General features: G+C 43.7%; 1 pseudogene; it reads left to right on the forward strand.

The window, feature by feature from the left end:
* Positions 1 to 4,264: 4,264 nt before the first annotated feature.
* Positions 4,265 to 4,908, forward strand: LOC101045161 (small ribosomal subunit protein eS17 pseudogene; annotated as a pseudogene).
* Positions 4,909 to 16,908: the final 12,000 nt, after the last annotated feature.

The raw sequence follows: 16,908 nt of genomic DNA on the forward strand, positions 1-16,908 counted from the left end.
TGAGCAGGGGCTAATTTCAAAGGAGAACGTGTGGTCCTACCTGAGTTTCACTTCTGACATTCTCATGTCACTACAGTGTCTTTTCTCGAGACAGTTGTTGACCTTGAAGATTCTTCTGGGTGTTTGTGTTTATTCACCTCCTGGCTCCCTCATGATCTTCTCATCTTTGCGTTTGTCTGATTTAAATAAGGAGGTCACTGCTTTACATCTGTAGAGCACTTAATATATCTAAAAACTGCAAAACCCAACTCTGAGTTTACAGTCAGTAGCAAGCTGTTAACTCCCAGCACGTGGGGAATCATCTGTTAGAGTTGGAAAGGTGCCCTGGGAAGCGTTACATTATTTGTGTGTCAAAGAATAGGAAGGAGGAAAAGAAGGAAGGAAGGAGATTTTAAAAAGAACGGATATTATTTTAAAAGGAAACACTTGGAAAAAAATGACGTTATGTGTTCATTCCCTCACTTGTGTATTAACTGAATAGGAAACTTTATTGCATGGGTGCATGAAATGTTACTGGAGCCCCCTTGTCACAGACACTATCCTGGGTATCAGGAGCATAGGAGGGAACATGCCATCTGTGGCTGTGGGCCCCTCAGTGTTTATGGTCTGGCACCCCTCAGGAGGCTGGGTAATATCCTGGCCCAGGTCACATAGCTGGAATACCTAGCAGCTTTCCCCCTGTTGCCATGGAGATCCTGGAGAGGGGAAGAGGAGGAAAGTCCTTTCTGGTGTCTTCCAGCAGCTCCCAACATCCTTTCATCTTTGCCTGGGGCTTTTCTCCAGCTGCAAACACCCACACTGGACTTCCAGGAGAGGGAAAGGTGCAGCTGACCTCTGGGAGCCCTGGGCTGAGGGTGACTTTCGCCACAGAGGAGGAAGACGCTGGCGCTGCCTCAAGGCTGCCGAGCAGACCTGCCATGAAGAAAATTATGAGGTGAATTAAAGTTTAATTTGATTTTTATTTGGTTTCAGCAACCAGTAAAGACACAGCAATTTTCTCAGCCCTGTCACTGGTTGGAGGAATGCTTTGAGAACATCTGTTTTATTAACAGCAGCAACAATAAAAGCCAATCCTATATTTGTAGAGGGGCTGCCTTCCAAGGCCTTCCAAGTACTTTCGTGGATCTTATCTGCCCTCCTTTCCACAACAGCCCCAGAGAAATTGTATTTACTGGTAATGAAGCTTAACCGCTGACCTCTCCTGCAGCTCTCCCCACTACTGCCTGCTCAACCATTTGCACCACCAAAAGGAAGATTATCAAGGTGGAGGTGGAGGGAGGCTTTGGGAAGAAGCGAGAGCAAGGTGGTGTCTTTCATTCGCTCTTCATCCACCCTTTATTCAACGCTTACTGGGGATTCAGTACCCAGCCAGCGGAGCACTGTGTTCTGGGTTTTCAGGATTAGGAAGGTGTATAGAGATGCATAGGTACAAGGAAAAAGCGAAAGAACATTTCTAGCTTGGGTAGAGAAACGTCCTGTTTTCCCTAAGTATCTTCTCTTCTTTTTCCTATTCATTTGCTAAGATACTTAAATTATTATTTTTTTAAAAAATATATATAATTATTCTAATTACTTGACAGAAATTGACTGTACTTTAGGTACTAAAAGTGATGCTGCTTTAAATTCTACAAACCCAATGGGTAAACATAATATGGTACATTCACATCATGGAAAATTATTGTGCCAGGAAGGGGAATAACATACTGAATGAAATACTGCATTGTGGGTGAACTTTGAAAACCTTATGCTAAGTGAAAGAAGCTGGTCATAAATGACAACATATTGTATGATTCCACTTATGTGAAATGTTCAAAGTATGCAAACTCATTGAGACAGGGAGTAAAAGTGGTTGCCAAGGTCTGGGAGGAGGTATGAAAGAGAGATAACAGCTAATGGGTTTAGAGTTCCTTTGGGGGATGATGAAAATATTCTGGAATTACCTAGTGGTGATGGTTGTACAACCTTGGAGTATATTAATCAAAGTTTGCCCAGCTCTTTGTGAAGATGACTTTTCATTACCATATCGAATCTGTTCTCCTCTAACAACACATATAATCAAAAAGTCAGTATATTAATGTCATGTCTATTGAGAATGTGTAATAACATGAGTAAATGCTTCTTATAACATGAACTTTAAAAAGTGGGTTATAATGTTGGGTTACAGTGTGCGCATAACCACTGAATCGCACAATTTAAATAGGTGAATTTTGTACTGTGTAAAATATATCTCAATAAAGCTTTAGAAAACATTCTACAGGCCTGGTAGCAGAGTATAATCCCAGGGTGGAGGTCACCTAGAAGTTTAATTCCAGACACTTCACAGTCTGTGTAAGGGGTTTGAGATGCCTTACTATTCTTTGAGTCATGAAACAACGAGGGTTTGGTGGTGGGATAAATCCTGAAAATAAGGCATTGGATGAGCAAAGTAAGAGGTGGTTGGCATAGGATGATACTGAGCCTTCATACACACTGGAAGTATGTTTGCACAGGGATCAGCAATATGTATGCAGTGAGTGAGGGTGCACATGTATTGCCTGACAAGTAGTGCATAGGGGAACTGGGGGTGGGTAGAAATGAGTATCAGGAGTGTAGAGAGGAGCTCTTCACTGAGTTGATAAAATAATAGTACACCATGGCTGGGCGCAGTGGCTCACGCCTGTAATCCCGGCACTTTGGGCGGCCAACGCGGGTGGATCACCTGAGCTCAGGAGTTTGAGACCAGCCTTGGCCAACATGGTGAAACCCCATCTCTATTAAAAATACAAAAATTAGCTGGGTGTGGTGGTGGGCGCCTGTAATCCCAGCTACTCGGGAGGCTGAGGCAGGAGAATTGCTTGAACCTGGGAGGCGGAGGTTGCAGTGAGCTGAGATCACACCACTGCATTCCAGACTGACAGAGAAAGACTGTCGCAAAAAAAAAAAAAAAAAAAAAAAAAAAAGCACCACAACAGAGGAGTACAATTGCTTTTAAAGGTTATTAAAATATTGCAAAAAAGATTCTTAGAGCAGAAGCTGGGGAGATAAACCATCAGAAGAATAATATAAAGCAAAATGTAGTCAAGACTAATGTGTTTCCCAAGCTACAAATCAATAGGGAAGTGCAGTCACTTTTTTAAAAAATTAAAATTATTTTTCTATTAAGGAAGATTATATAAAAATATAAATAAATGCATTTATTTCTATTGTTTTTTCCTATTCCTAGACTTTTTGTTGTATTTTTAAAGTTATATGCACACTCCAACCCAACATTGCAACCCATTCTTTTCAGTTCATATTATAAGAAGCATTTATTCATGTCATTACGCATTCCTAATAAACATCACATTAATTGAGTGAGTTTTTGATTAAGCATGCTGTTAGAAGGGAGCATTTTCAGAATGACTGGGAGTTAAAAAGTCATTTTTACAAAGAGCTAGGCAAACTTTGATTACTCTGAATGCTTAGAGAATTAATTATTATTTATAAAATAAATCTCAACCTGAAAAACTATGCAGTATTCTAGCCAGGGAGACAGGAAATACAATTAAAAAGCTGAACCGCGCAGAGGTAGAATTATGATCTTTTCCTCAGCAGTCTCTCAGCCATGATTTTAAAATATATTCTCAGGATGAGGGCAGATACAGGCTGGAACAAAGAGTCAATTGAATTGTTGAATGAGATTGTGTGAAACTCATAGCTGAAACAATAGTCTTGAAAGACAAGCTACCAGAGAGTGGAAAGGTTTTTAAATTCCAAAAGCTGGCTTTGAACATCAAAAGCCGAAACTGGAAGGAAGCGGGGCATAAAATTTATCCACAAACCACAGAGTAGGTAGGAATGTACAACAGACTCGGCTGCCTCCTGAGACCTGTTTACTACTGAGATAAGAAGCCTATTCCAGAATGTAAATCAACTTTATCACTACGAACACTGTTTAGTTCAGTTGGCACTGTTGTTGGTTTTTGTTTTTTTTTTGATAGCAAGACTTTCTTGATGAAGGAAGGAATACGCTGATTTATGTGCTGACGCGAACCAGACTCAGCTTCTTGCAAACCAGCACTTTGAGTAACCCTGATGTCAGAGATGGTTTTCCATCCCAAAAGGGGAGGGACCTGAGAGGTGGGAAAGGAAAGCGAAAGCTAAGATACTGATATTGTTGAAGGTTAGAACCTTCAGAGTCCTAATCCCCCACCCCCACCCTTGCTGGCTTCGTGCCAGCAGTAGGGTATAGAAAATGTGTGTTAGAAACCTCTGGTAGGGCCTCTTTTACCAAGGACCTGCCAACATGGGCCACATTCACAGCAAAACCATGAAGAAGGCAGCCTGGGTCATCCTAGAAAAGTACTACATGCGCCTGGGCAATGACCTCCACACCGACAAGCCCATGTGCGAAGAATGTGCCATCATCCCCAGCAAGAAGCTCCCCAACAAGGCACAGGCTACGTCACGCATCTGATGAAGCAGATTCAGAGCGCCCTAATAGGAGGAATCTCCATCAGGCTGCAGGAGGAGAGAGAAAGGAAAGACAATTATGCTCCTGAGGTCTCAGCCCTGGGTCAGGAGATCACTGAAGTAGATCCTGACACTAAGGAAATGCTGAAGCTTTTGGACTTCGGCAGACTGTCCAAGCTGCAGGTCACTCAGCCTACAGTTGGAATGAAACTCAAAACGCCTTGGGGACCTGTTTGAAACTTTCTGCAATGCTGTCATATTTTCAATAAACCTGGGACAATAGCAAAATAAAGAAAAGAAACCTCTGATAGGTTTGGTGAGGGTGGGGCCTAAGATAAGAGGGTACTCGGGCCTTGCTCCCCAAGGGCAGAGGGTGAGGCCAGCAGAGAAGCACACACAGTGCGGAGCAACAGTCACTGCAGCTGAATGAGTGACCTGAGGACTACCTCACAGTGTCCTAGCAGCCTTGAGGTCCAGAGATCTGGTGTGGATGAGGCAGAAGCATTGTGAGAGGTTGGGAGACCCTAGAGGCCTTGGGTTAAGATGAGGAGGGGACAGAGTGGTGTGCCTCATGTTCAGAGACCTTGGCAGTGTTGCAAGCATCTATTACTGGAAAGGGATCTCCATCTGGGCCCCAAGAGAGGGTTCCTGGATCTTGTGTAAGAAATAATTTGAAGTGAATCCATAAAGTGAAAGCAAGTTTATTAAGAAAGTAAAGGAATAAAAGAACGGCTAATGCACAGGTAGAGCAGCCCTGAGGGCTGCTGGTTGGCTATTTCTTGATTATATGCTAAACAAGGGGTGGATTTTCATCAGTTTTCTGGGCAGGGGTGGGGATTCCTGGAACTGAGGGTTCCACCCCTTTTTAAACCATATAGGGTAACTTCTGGGCATTGCCATGGCATTTGTTAACTGTCAAAGTGCTGGTGGGAGTGTCTTATAGCATGCTAATGCATTATAATTAGTGTATAATGAGCAGGGAGGACCACCAGAGGTCACTTTCATCATCATCTTGGTTTTGGTTTGGGCCAGCTTCTTCACTACATCCTTCTATCAGCAACATCTTTGTGACTTGTACCTTGTGCTGACCTCCTATCTCATCCTGTGATTTCGAATGCCTCATCTCCTGGGAATGCAGCCCAGTAGGTCTCAGCCTTATTTTACCCAGCTCCTATTCAAGATGGAGTCACTCTGGTTCAAATGCTTCTTATACACCCACCACGAATGTGGATAGGAAAGAGCCACATGGCTGTGATGGCTTGCAGATGGGAAGACGGCCCTTGGACAAAGGTAACCTCCAGTGCCTCTGTTTGTTAAGGGACATTTCACTGCTCTTGGCCAGGCCCGGTGGCTCATGCCTCTAATCCCAGCACTTTGAGAGGCCAAGGTGGGCAGATCACTTGAGGTCATAAGTTCGAGATCAGCCTGACCAACATGGTGAAAACCCATCTCTACTAAAAATACAAAAAATTAGCCAGGTGTGGTGGCATGTGCCTGTATTCCCAGCTATTTGGTAGACTGAGGTGGGAGAATCACTTGAACCCAGGAGGCAGAGGTTGCAGTAAGCTGAGATTGTACCATTGCACTCCAGCCTGGGTGACAGAGCAAGACTTCATCTCAAACAAAAACAATTGAAAAAAACCACTCTTTTTACTGCCTTCATTACCCAAAACTTAGATGTACTCTGCCATCCCTACCCCAAGGGGTGGAACTTGAAATTGACCATGTAGTCTCTCCTTAAAAAATGTGGGAGTACAACACTCAAGGTGAGTTGAATGGGCAACACTAAGTTTTCTACTATTGGTAAAAGTACTGCCCATTTCCACTTCCAGCTTGTGTACGCTGGGGTTTCTCCTGGACTAAGGGGCAGAGGGGAGTAGAGGGCTTGCTTTCTCCCCAGCTGTCTTTCAACATAGCTCTTTCCTTTTCTCTGACTACTTCCCTCTCTCACTCCGACTCCAGGCCTCCACCAGGGAGGTGGAAGAAACCACGGCCCCCGACTCAGAGAAGGGTTCAGATACTTCCTTCTTGTGCCCTTCCCTCCTCAAAGAAGAGGTTCAGATTTTGGCAGCAATGAAAGGAACACTTCTGGAAGGCACATTTCTCTCAGTCAGAGTCTGAGTGTGTGTGTGTGTGCGTGTGTGCGTGTGTGTGTGCGTGCGTGTGCATGTACAAACCCTGTGTTCTTTTTAATCACTGGGGACCAAGTGCTATAGCTGTACACAGGATACTAGCCACTATTTAAAAGTAACCATCAAGGTGAATAGGCTTGGCCTGAGGCAAAGTGATGTTTTGTGTAGAGAGGGTTACTGCTGTTTCAGGATATCCCTTGCCAACCCCGATTATGTTGTAAATTGAACTCCAACAGAGAAGGAGGACACTTTGTGAGGTTAGTTGTGTCACCAGGTCACCCATTCTCCAAACCACCCCAGGAATAAAATAAAGCAGAGGCACAGAAGATTTTTTTTTCTATAGACCAATCCCCAGTACACATTCTGCAGAGGGAATAAAAAGTGCCCTTCAAGGAAGGACAGCCTCAGAAATTGCGTTCTCTTTTAAAATTAATTTTAAAATCCACTGGCAAGGGTGGGGAGAAAATCCTTTAGCATACCTTACAAAGCACAGGGTAAGGTCAACCATAAATAGCAGAGTCCCTCTCCTAACTTAGTTTGAAGGAAGGGTGAGACTGAGAGGGCGAGGCATAGAAAGACATGTGGAATAAAAGAGAAATTTCACAGAAAAAGGACAGCAGAATGCCAAAATAAATTAGACGTACTTGCAGAATGGGAGTTTAAACCTCCCATAGGACACAGATGTCCTCAGTGAATCCTGTCTGGAAATTATGTTGGAAAGCTGAGATTCCAGCCTGCTCAGAGGTTCTCTGCCTCCTAAAGCAGCAGAGCAGAACCGGGGAAAATTCCTTAGGTTTACAAGGTAAAGCCTGGAGTGAGCAACTGTTATTCAGGAAACCAGCACCAGGGTTGACCAGTAGCCTTGCAAATTGCCTGGGCCAGGGTGAAATTGTGTGTATGTGCATATGTGTGTGTACATGTGATTATTCATAGATACATGACAAGGTAGGGAGGGATTGAAAAGTCCTTGATATACCAGAAATGGAACCTTGGGCAGGCCCAGATAAGGCTAATTAGCCCCCAATCCCCCGAGGCCCTATTATGAAGGTATGGGAAAAGGGAGAAGTGTATTTTTCTGACTTGCGCACTCAGGGTAATGAAATGATGTCGCATGTCATTTAGTTGGGTCCTGTTGGATCTGGTGTCTCTCTCTACACTATCTAAAGGCTTCTGTTCACCTGTGACTTTATGGAGACAGCAAAATGATTCATTGAGACTGACTGTACCCATAACATTGAGACCTGTGACCTGATGGCAATTTGTATAATGTAACTGTAAGCATTGAATTAAATAAATAAGTGTATTGTTTTATTACAATGATGGTTTGAAATAGCATCATTGTGTTCTGACTACAAAATTATGTTCTTCAGCATGGCTTAACAGTAATCCTTACTTTCATCTCCGTCAGGGTGAGCAGGACAGGTCAGGGGTAGATAAGAGCCCATCACTAATCTGGTACATATGGCCTCTATCTTTTTTGGTTAGGTGTTTGTGCATCACTTCTTGATCCTCTGTGGCACCCTGAGCTTGTTTATGTTCTAGTTCTGCATAGCAATGATCACTCCCTCATCTAGAACCTTAGTTGACTGTGGACTGATGTGAGAACTCTTGGCAAACATGAGGCAGAACCACAGGGACCTGTGTCCCCTGTGATGCAAAGAAGAGAGAGATGTTCCTCATATGCCTTTTTGTGCAGAACGTGTCAAGTTAGGGGTAATGGCAAGTGAGGCCTTGCATTGGCACTTGGAAATCCAGGGCACCTAGAGGGTCTGGAGTTGTGCCCAAAGCTCTGGCTCCAGTTGGAGAAGCAATGGGAAGAGGCCCAGCGGCAGAGGGCTGCCATTGGCATGGACAGACACACCCTCAGTGCCAGCCCTTCCTTGCTTCACAAGGAAGCAATGGACAGAATTGAAGGAAGTTGTTGTGGTCTGAATATATGTATACTTCCAGAATGGTTGGAACCTAATACCCAATGCAATATTGGCTTGGCTGGGCACGGTGACACATGCCTGTAATCCCAGCACTTTGGGAGGCTGAGGCAGATGGATCACAAGGTCAGGAGTTCAAGATCAGTCTGGCCAAGGTGGTGAAACCCCATCTACTACTCTACTAAAAATACAAAAATTACTCTATTAAAAATACAAAAAATACTCTACTAAAAATACAAAAATTGGCTGAGTTTTGTGGCAGGTGCCTGTAATCCCAGCTACTCTGGAGGCTGAGGCAGAGATTCCTTGGATCCGGGAGACAGAGGTTGCAGTGAGCCGAGACTTTGCCGTTGCACTCCAGCCTGGGCGACAGAGCAAGACTCCGTCTCAAAAAAAAAAAAAAAAAAAAAAGTAGGGGCTTTTCGAGAGTGATTAGGTTCCGAGGGTTCTGCTCTCATAAAAGTAATTGAAGGGAGGGCCCTAGTGCCTCTTTTCCTTCCATCTCTTATGCTATGTGAAGACACAGCAACAAGATTCCAAGACTGCAAAATCTCAGAAGCGGAAAGCACTTCCCACTAGACACTGAATCTGCTGTCACATTGACCTTGGACTTCCCAGCCTCGAGAACTGTGAGAAATAGATTTCTGTTCTTTGTAAATTACCAAGTCTCAGGTATTTTGTTATAGCAGCACAAAGGGACTAAGACAGGAGTGAAACATGGAGAACAATGGCAGGAAAAGCTGAGAGGCCTTCCTCATCAGCACACAAGAACTTGGCACCTCCCCTAAATAACCGGTGGGGTGGGGGTAGCTGTGGGGAATGAGGGGGTAAAGCATGGAAAGATGGAAGGCCCACAATAGCTGGTTCAAGCTGGAGCCAGAGAAATACTGCTTATGTCTGTTTATGTGACATGCCTTAGAGCTCCAGGTTGAGGAGGCTTTGGATACACAAGCTCTCTCTTCAAGGTTTTTATACAAAATATGTGACAAAAATATTCAATTTTCCCTGTTTGCAATTATTTAAGCCCCACCATTTAAATGTAGAGTTTTCCTCCACTATGTTTTATAGATTGTAGAAAGACAAAGTAAATGTGTGGAACCAATGGGGATGAATTCAGAATAGAGCTGAGTCTGGCCATTGCTCACAGATGCTGTGAAAAATTAATCTTACTGGGTCCTGGGGTGATCAGACTCAGTGGCACTGATCCACACTTACGAAGCTCGTAAAATACAGATGTAAAAACAAAGATGCTCATTTATTAATGCACATTGAGATTTATATCCACCAAGGTGACCAGGTACTCATGACCCCTACAATTTCTCTCTCCAATGGAAAATGACTGAGGAAGCTCATTTATAAACAGAAGCCTTCCAGGTGAGTGTAAAATCAGTATAAGAATTGGTTATGGGATTCACCTGTTATTGGCAGCCGGCTGAGCTAGCCTGAGGCATCTGTCTCCACAGTGGGGACTTGCATGCAGGTCAGAATGGAGAACCGACATCATCTCTAATGGGTTGTGCTAAGTTGGGCACTCCCCATGCTTGCTTCTGTTGCTTTTCTTTCCAACTCCCTGTCTGCCTACCACATTACTTCTTGAGGAAGGCAAACTAATGCTCCAAAAGACGGAGCTATCCCAGTCACTAAAATGTAATGCAGCAACTCATCAATTTGCTGAATAACAAATTTACCAAATTACTGATTCACCAAAACTTTGATTATATTAACTGCTTATAAAGCTTATAACAAGCTTGTATGAAATTGCTTTAATAGTCTCCAAAGATTTATTTTGCGCTTTTGTTTGGTGTGGCTCATGGGAGCTGCTTCACCTTAGCTCTCTCCCTAAGAATTTATCAGGGCAACTTATTTGAATGCTCGTTTCATGCTTTCATTTTTTAGAGCCTTGCACTTCTTTAATGTATAGCATTTTTATGTGAATGGGTGAGCCTGCCCTTCAACATAGACTAGGACCTTCTCTGGTTCGGAGGCCTTATGCCTAACTCGGGTTTTAGCCACATTCCTAAATTTGTGTATAGACCCCATTTCATGGACAGAATTTTTGCTAGTTTCCACATGTTTTGTGGATACATAAAAATTGACATGCAGACAAAAACTTTGTTCAAAAGACTGACAAAGTCAGCAAAAACAGAGAAGGGCAAATTGATATAAAACTGTTTAAAGGGCAAACTCTTCTTTCATGTATATTGTATCAAATGAAAAAGCCTGAAATTTGAAACATGCACAAAATATTTATTTGATTGAGCTTATTCACAAAGCCGTGATTACGAGTAATAGGGAAGGCAGGTGGTTACATGTATTGGCAGGGAGAAGTCTATCTTATTTTTCATAAATTCCTTGACCTTGGAGATGTGCAAAATGCACAAACTTTGAAATACCCGGGACCTTCTCATTATTTAATGATGTACACTGACAGTGCCGAACACACTAGGATTCGGCCAGCCGCAGTGACTCAATGGTGGCAAAACAGCTTATGGTGAAATTGCCACAGTTCTAGACACGGTTTAAAGTACTAGATGTGGCAGTTTGGGGTGAATTAGTCTTTCAGCAACTTAATGTTTGACACATTGGCTTTTGGTGAATTGGTCATTTAGTGATTTGACTTTTGGAGAATTGATCTTTGACAAATTGGCTCTCATCAAATTTAATTTTAGCCCTTCTTTGGATTTATTACCCTCGTTAAGTTAATATTAAATCCTCTCTAGGCTTGGGCATTCCTAGTTCTTTAAGATGATTTAGCAAACTCTTAATGAATCCTACTATGCTGATTTTCCCGAGGGCAAGCATTTTTAACTTCTTGGGAAACATGTCACTAACAATTGCCTATATTGTTTATCAGGATTTTGCCCTCAGTTTCTTTCAAGCTGCTGAGCAGTTCATGCCATACAGTTAAGGTACGTGATTTTCCTGCTAATCATTTCCTGGGGTCATCTCAGACATTGATTTTCAAAGGGGGCCGTACTTCTGGAGGGTGGGTATTTTGGACATTTATGGGAGCCTTTTTGTCACAATGACTGAAGGGTCAACTAGCATTTTAGGAAGTGGGGGCCAAGGATGCCAGACTTCCTGAAATCCAACTGTTCTGTGTCCCATATGCCTTTGGAAAATCACAATAGACATTTGTGTTGATAAAAGTCTTACAGATAATTTACCTGTGCCTGGAATGTAACTATTTTACATATAAACATAATGTGTTTCTTGCAGGGTTTAATATACACTGACTTTTTTAGGATCATAACTATTGTAGGAATTGAGGTAAGACGATATTTTGTTTTGTTTAGAACTTTAAGCCGGGTGCAGTCGGTCATGCCCATGATCCCAGAGTTTTGGGTGGCCAAGGTAGGAGGACCAAGGCAGCTTGGTCTCAAACTCCTGGGCTCAAGCAGGAGTAGACCCTGTCTCTACAAAAAATTAAAAAATTAGCAAGGTGTGGTAGCAGCACAAACCTGTGGTCCCAGCTACACAAGAGGCAGAGGCAGAGGCAGAAGAATCACTTGAGCCCAAGAGGTTGAGGCTGCAGTGAGCCATTTTTGTGCCACTGCACTCCAGCTTGAGTGACAGAATGAGACCCTGTCTCATAAAAAAAAAAAAAAAAAAAAAAAAAAAAAAAAAGAACTGTACCAAGAATTATTCACAATTATGGAAATGCATGTTTCTGACAGCAACCCTTCTCATAATATTGAATCACCACCAATTTAACTGCAGCTATATCCCTTGTGTTCACAATGATTTTAAGTAAAGGTGCAGGCACCTGGGCCTTTGCTATGTCTTCTAGGGCAGGCGTATACTAGCATTCACATATTTAAATATATTTTATACTCTCTTTTTTTTTTTTTTATTTGAGACGGAGTTTCGCTCTTGTTACCCAGGCTGGAGTGCAATGGCGCGATCTCGGCTCACCGCAACCTCTGCCTCCTCGGTTCAGGCAATTCTCCTGCCTCAGCCTCCTAAGTAGCTGGGATTACAGGCACGTGCCACCATGCCCAGCTAATTTTTTGTATTTTTAGTAGAGACGGGGTTTCACCATGTTGACCAGGTTGGTCTCGATTTCTCAACCTTGTGATCCACCCGCCTCGGCCTCCCGAAGTGCTGGGATTACAGGCTTGAGCCACCGCACCCGGCCTATTTTTCTTTATATTGTAGGTAGGACATTACATTTATTTAAAAAATTATATGTGTAGGTATGTTATATATCTAAAAGCTTCATTTCTCGATAGTAAAATGAATATTATGAAATACTTCTTATAAAAATTAAGTATTAAGTGTGAAAGGGTTGAGAAGCATGGTCTTATACTTGCCTTCTCTCTGCACTGCTCCATTTTCAGGTCCTGGTACGTTACTTCTTTCTGTCTCTCTAATTGCTCTGAGGTATGGAAGGAGCTTTGTAGTCAGTCTAGGCTTTGGGGCAGGGAAGAACAATCTCTGAGATGAACTGACCTTCCAGAGTGCTCAGAGGCCCCAGGGTCATTGACTTCCTGTGTTGTAACATAAAACATCTTCCCCTCGGCACCCACCTACTGACTCTTCCCCATCACAACCTGGAAGCCGGAGGGAGGTTTCCGTGTGAAAACATTTCACTCCCACTGGTGAAGCAGCGAAGGGATGGTGTGCTTTAAGAGAACACCAAAACCCTGGCCAAGCCCAGTGTGTCTCTACTTTGGGGCTTTTGGCTAAAAAGTACAATATATCTCAAAAATACAGAAGCATGTCAGATGACATGTAGAAGCATGTCACCTGGAAGGAGTAACCTGCTAAAGCTTCAGCATTTATGACCTGAGATGATTAGGCTAGCCAGGCTGTGGGCAAGAGAGGGCAGGCCTTTGCAGAAACAGGGCTCTGGGGTGGGAAGGGAGAGGGGCGGGTTTGGGGACTAGTTAAGAAATCCTGCTGGGGTGGGCTCTGCTGAGGTCACCTGAGACGGGAGCATGGCGGGGTGTGGGAGGGAAACAGACTTCACCAAGAGGTTGCCAAAGGCTACTTCCTAGACATGCTGCTGCCAGGGAGGGAGACAGATGATTTCTCACAGGAATATGCCTGGGAAGCTGATGTTACTGCCACATTAAGGTGGGGTTTGCACAAAGACAGCAGGTGGGGAAAAGCAAATCGTTACCCCCATTGCTGGAGTCAGACAGGATTTTTATTCTTTTTCTTTTCTTTTCTACATTTCACAGAAAACAAGGAGTAAATAATACGTATCCTGGCTGAAGTCTGGCTTCACAGTCACACTGCTTGGGTGTGAATCCCAGAGCTACCACTTAGGAACTGTGATCCTGGACAAAATGCCACACCTGTGGAAGTTGTTTCCTCCGCTGCAAAATGGGGATACTAATAGAACTGATGTCATAGAGGAGGCTGGAGCACTGAATGAGCCAACATGTATAGAGCACTGTGGTCTTTAATAGCTAAAAAGACTATGGTGACCGTAACTTTGAAGGAGTGAGTTTCTTTGGGAACGCTCCGGCTGAGCCATGCCTCAACTGGAACTTCGAGGTGGTCACTGTGTGTATCACTTCAGGCCTGACTCTCCTGCTCTAGGGATCCACAGGCATTTGGTGCAACAGACACCTGGTCAAGTCCTCTACTGCCCTGAATAAACAAATAAATGGTACCAGCCCAGCACTAGAAGCCCAGGAAGTGGGTGGCAGAAGCAAAGCAGGATAGAGAGGGCAGCCGGCCTGGAGGGGGGTCACCAAGGAGAGAAATGGCCACTCTGGTACCAGAGCAAGCCTTGGGCAAACTTGTGGCTCACAGAAGTTGGTCATCAGAGTCCTGTCAATTCCCCTTTCAGCCCTACGTCCCTCCTTGCTTCTTTTAAAGTGATGATTTTATGGGCCAGAGTAACAGAGTATTTTTTGTTTGTTTGTTTGTTTGTTTTTTTGAGACGGAGTTTCGCTCTTGTTACCCAGGCTGGAGTGCAATGGCGCGATCTCGGCTCACTGCAACCTCCGCCTCCTGGGTTCAGGTAATTCTCCTGCCTCAGCCTCCTGAGTAGCTGGGATTACAGGCACGTGCCACTATGCCCAGCTAATTTTTTGTATTTTTAGTAGAGATGGGGTTTCACCATGTTGACCAGGATGGTCTCGAACTCTCGACCTCGTGATCCACCCGCCTTGGCCTCCCAAAGTGCTCGGATTACAGGCTTCAGCCACCGCGCCCGGCCAACAGAGTATTTTTATATGGGATTTTCTCCTTACCTTCCAACAACTATCAACACAAATCCTAACTATAAGTTGGTTGCATTTTTTATTTTACTTTTTTTTTTTTCTTTTTTGAGACAGAGTTTCACTCTTTTGCCCAGGCTGGAGTGCAGTGGCACAATCTCGACTCACTGCAATCTCTGCCCCCTGGTTTCAAGCGATTCTCCTACCTCAGCCTCTCAAGTAGCTGGGGTTACAGGCACCCACCACCACCCCTGGTTAATTTTTGTATTTTTAGTAGAGACAGGGTTTCACCATGTTGGCCAGGCTGGTCTTGAACTCCTGACCTTAGGTGATCCACCTGCCTCAGTCTCCCAAAGTGCTGTGATTACAGGTGTGAGCCACTGCGCCCATCCAGCTGCACTTTTTTTTTTTTTTTTTGGAGACGGAGTCTTGCTCTGTCTCCAGGCTGGAGTGCAGTGGCATGATCTTGGCTCACTGCAATCTCCACCTCCCAGGTTCAAGCAATTATCCTACCTTAGCCTCTTGAGTAGCTGGGACTACAGGCATGCACCACCACGCCCAGCTAATTATTGTATGTTTAGTAGAGATGGGGTTTTACCATGTTGGCCAGGATGGTCTTGATCTCTTGACCTCATGATCCACCCACTTGGCCTCCCAAAGTGCTAGGATTATAGGCGTGAGCCACCCCACCTGGTCTGCCTTTATTTTTAAATACCATTCCCCTCAACGTTTTCACCTGAAAATTTCAGACTATTTTACTTTGGTGATTGTAATTTTTTTGTCCTCTGTTAAATCAGACTAATATTTACTGAGCATGGGTTATGTACTGAATGACAGTAAAGTTCTAGAACCAAACCAGCATGGGCTCTTAGGGTTTACCTCAGGTACACAAAATGTAGAGTTCAGATGGCAAGAAGGAAAATTTGCTTCCTATTGGGCAAGTCAGTGGAGGCTGTGCTACCAAGTCCTAAGACTAGGGAACATGTGTGAATTCTAGGCTTACAGGGATGTGTGAGCATGGGAGTGATGGGATGTGGGGTGGGATGGGTGGATAGTAGTTGAGATTTGCGTGGAAAATACTGAAATACCTCCTGCCTTCATCATTCAGAACTCTCCTACATTTCGAATTACTTCTGTTTCGTCTTCAGAGTTCTCGTAGAACTTTCTCTCTACCACTTTCTCTTAACTGAAAGCTGATCATAACTGAGGACCTGTTTTCTTTATTGCTTTCCTAAGTAGCAGCTTCTTAGCTCAGACTCCAGGCACCACAAGACCCAGAAATTTAATTTTGTAGTTTACTGGGTACAGATGTCTCCGGGGGCTTGTTTCCTAGTAAGTCTGTATCACAATTTTTCCTCTGCAATGACCAGTGACTTCTAGGGCATCCTGCCTGACACATGGGGTGTTAGTAATTGTATTCCTCAGTAATGGTGGCTTACAGAAGATTGAAGTTATTGAAGTTTATGTTTCTCTCATATAAATGAAATTTAGATATGGACGATTAAAGACTGATATGCTGGCTCTGTGGAATCGTCGATGCTCCTGCCTCCTTCAAGAAGCCATTCTTACTGTTTAGCTTCCATTCACAAAGTCACTTCAAGTTCACAAGTTAGACATTGCTTCTCCAGCCACTGACTCTATCATTCTGGCAGGAGAAAAGCGGAAGGGAGAGGGCCAAAAGGACTCCCAGCTGATTCAATACTCCTTTTTCAAGGGGTTTTCCCCCAAAAGCCCTATGTATGAGAAGCTACAGTTTAGTCATAGGGTTACCCAATCTCTTTAAGAGAAGCTGAGAAATTCAGTTTTTCAGCCAGACATATCATCACTCCCTCTCCTCCAAAGTCAGAACTATGCTACTAAAGAAGCAGGAGAGAGAATGAACATTGGGTAGACAGCTACCAATCTCAGTCATTATTATGGAAACAAGGTTGAACAATTTCACAACAAATGTAGAATCAGAGATTATCTGCTTAGATACTCTTGAATGATGTTTCACTGAGCTGTGGAAAAGATAGATGAACATCCCTGCCCCATCCAGGAATATTCATTCCTGGAATGCTGTATCAGTGTTCCTTTTGTGGGATTGAATACACACTGATAAAATGTTAATAGCATTCTTCCCCTTTCATACATTCCATGCAGATCACTCTTCTGTAGCACTGGTCAGTCTGCCCTGGTGTTACTGAGCAAATGTTCCCACTGAAATACCCATATCCATTATGAAGAGAATGCTGAATTACT

The sequence above is a fragment of the Saimiri boliviensis genome, chromosome 19 (assembly GCF_048565385.1).
Source record: "Saimiri boliviensis isolate mSaiBol1 chromosome 19, mSaiBol1.pri, whole genome shotgun sequence".
NCBI lineage: Eukaryota > Metazoa > Chordata > Mammalia > Primates > Cebidae > Saimiri > Saimiri boliviensis.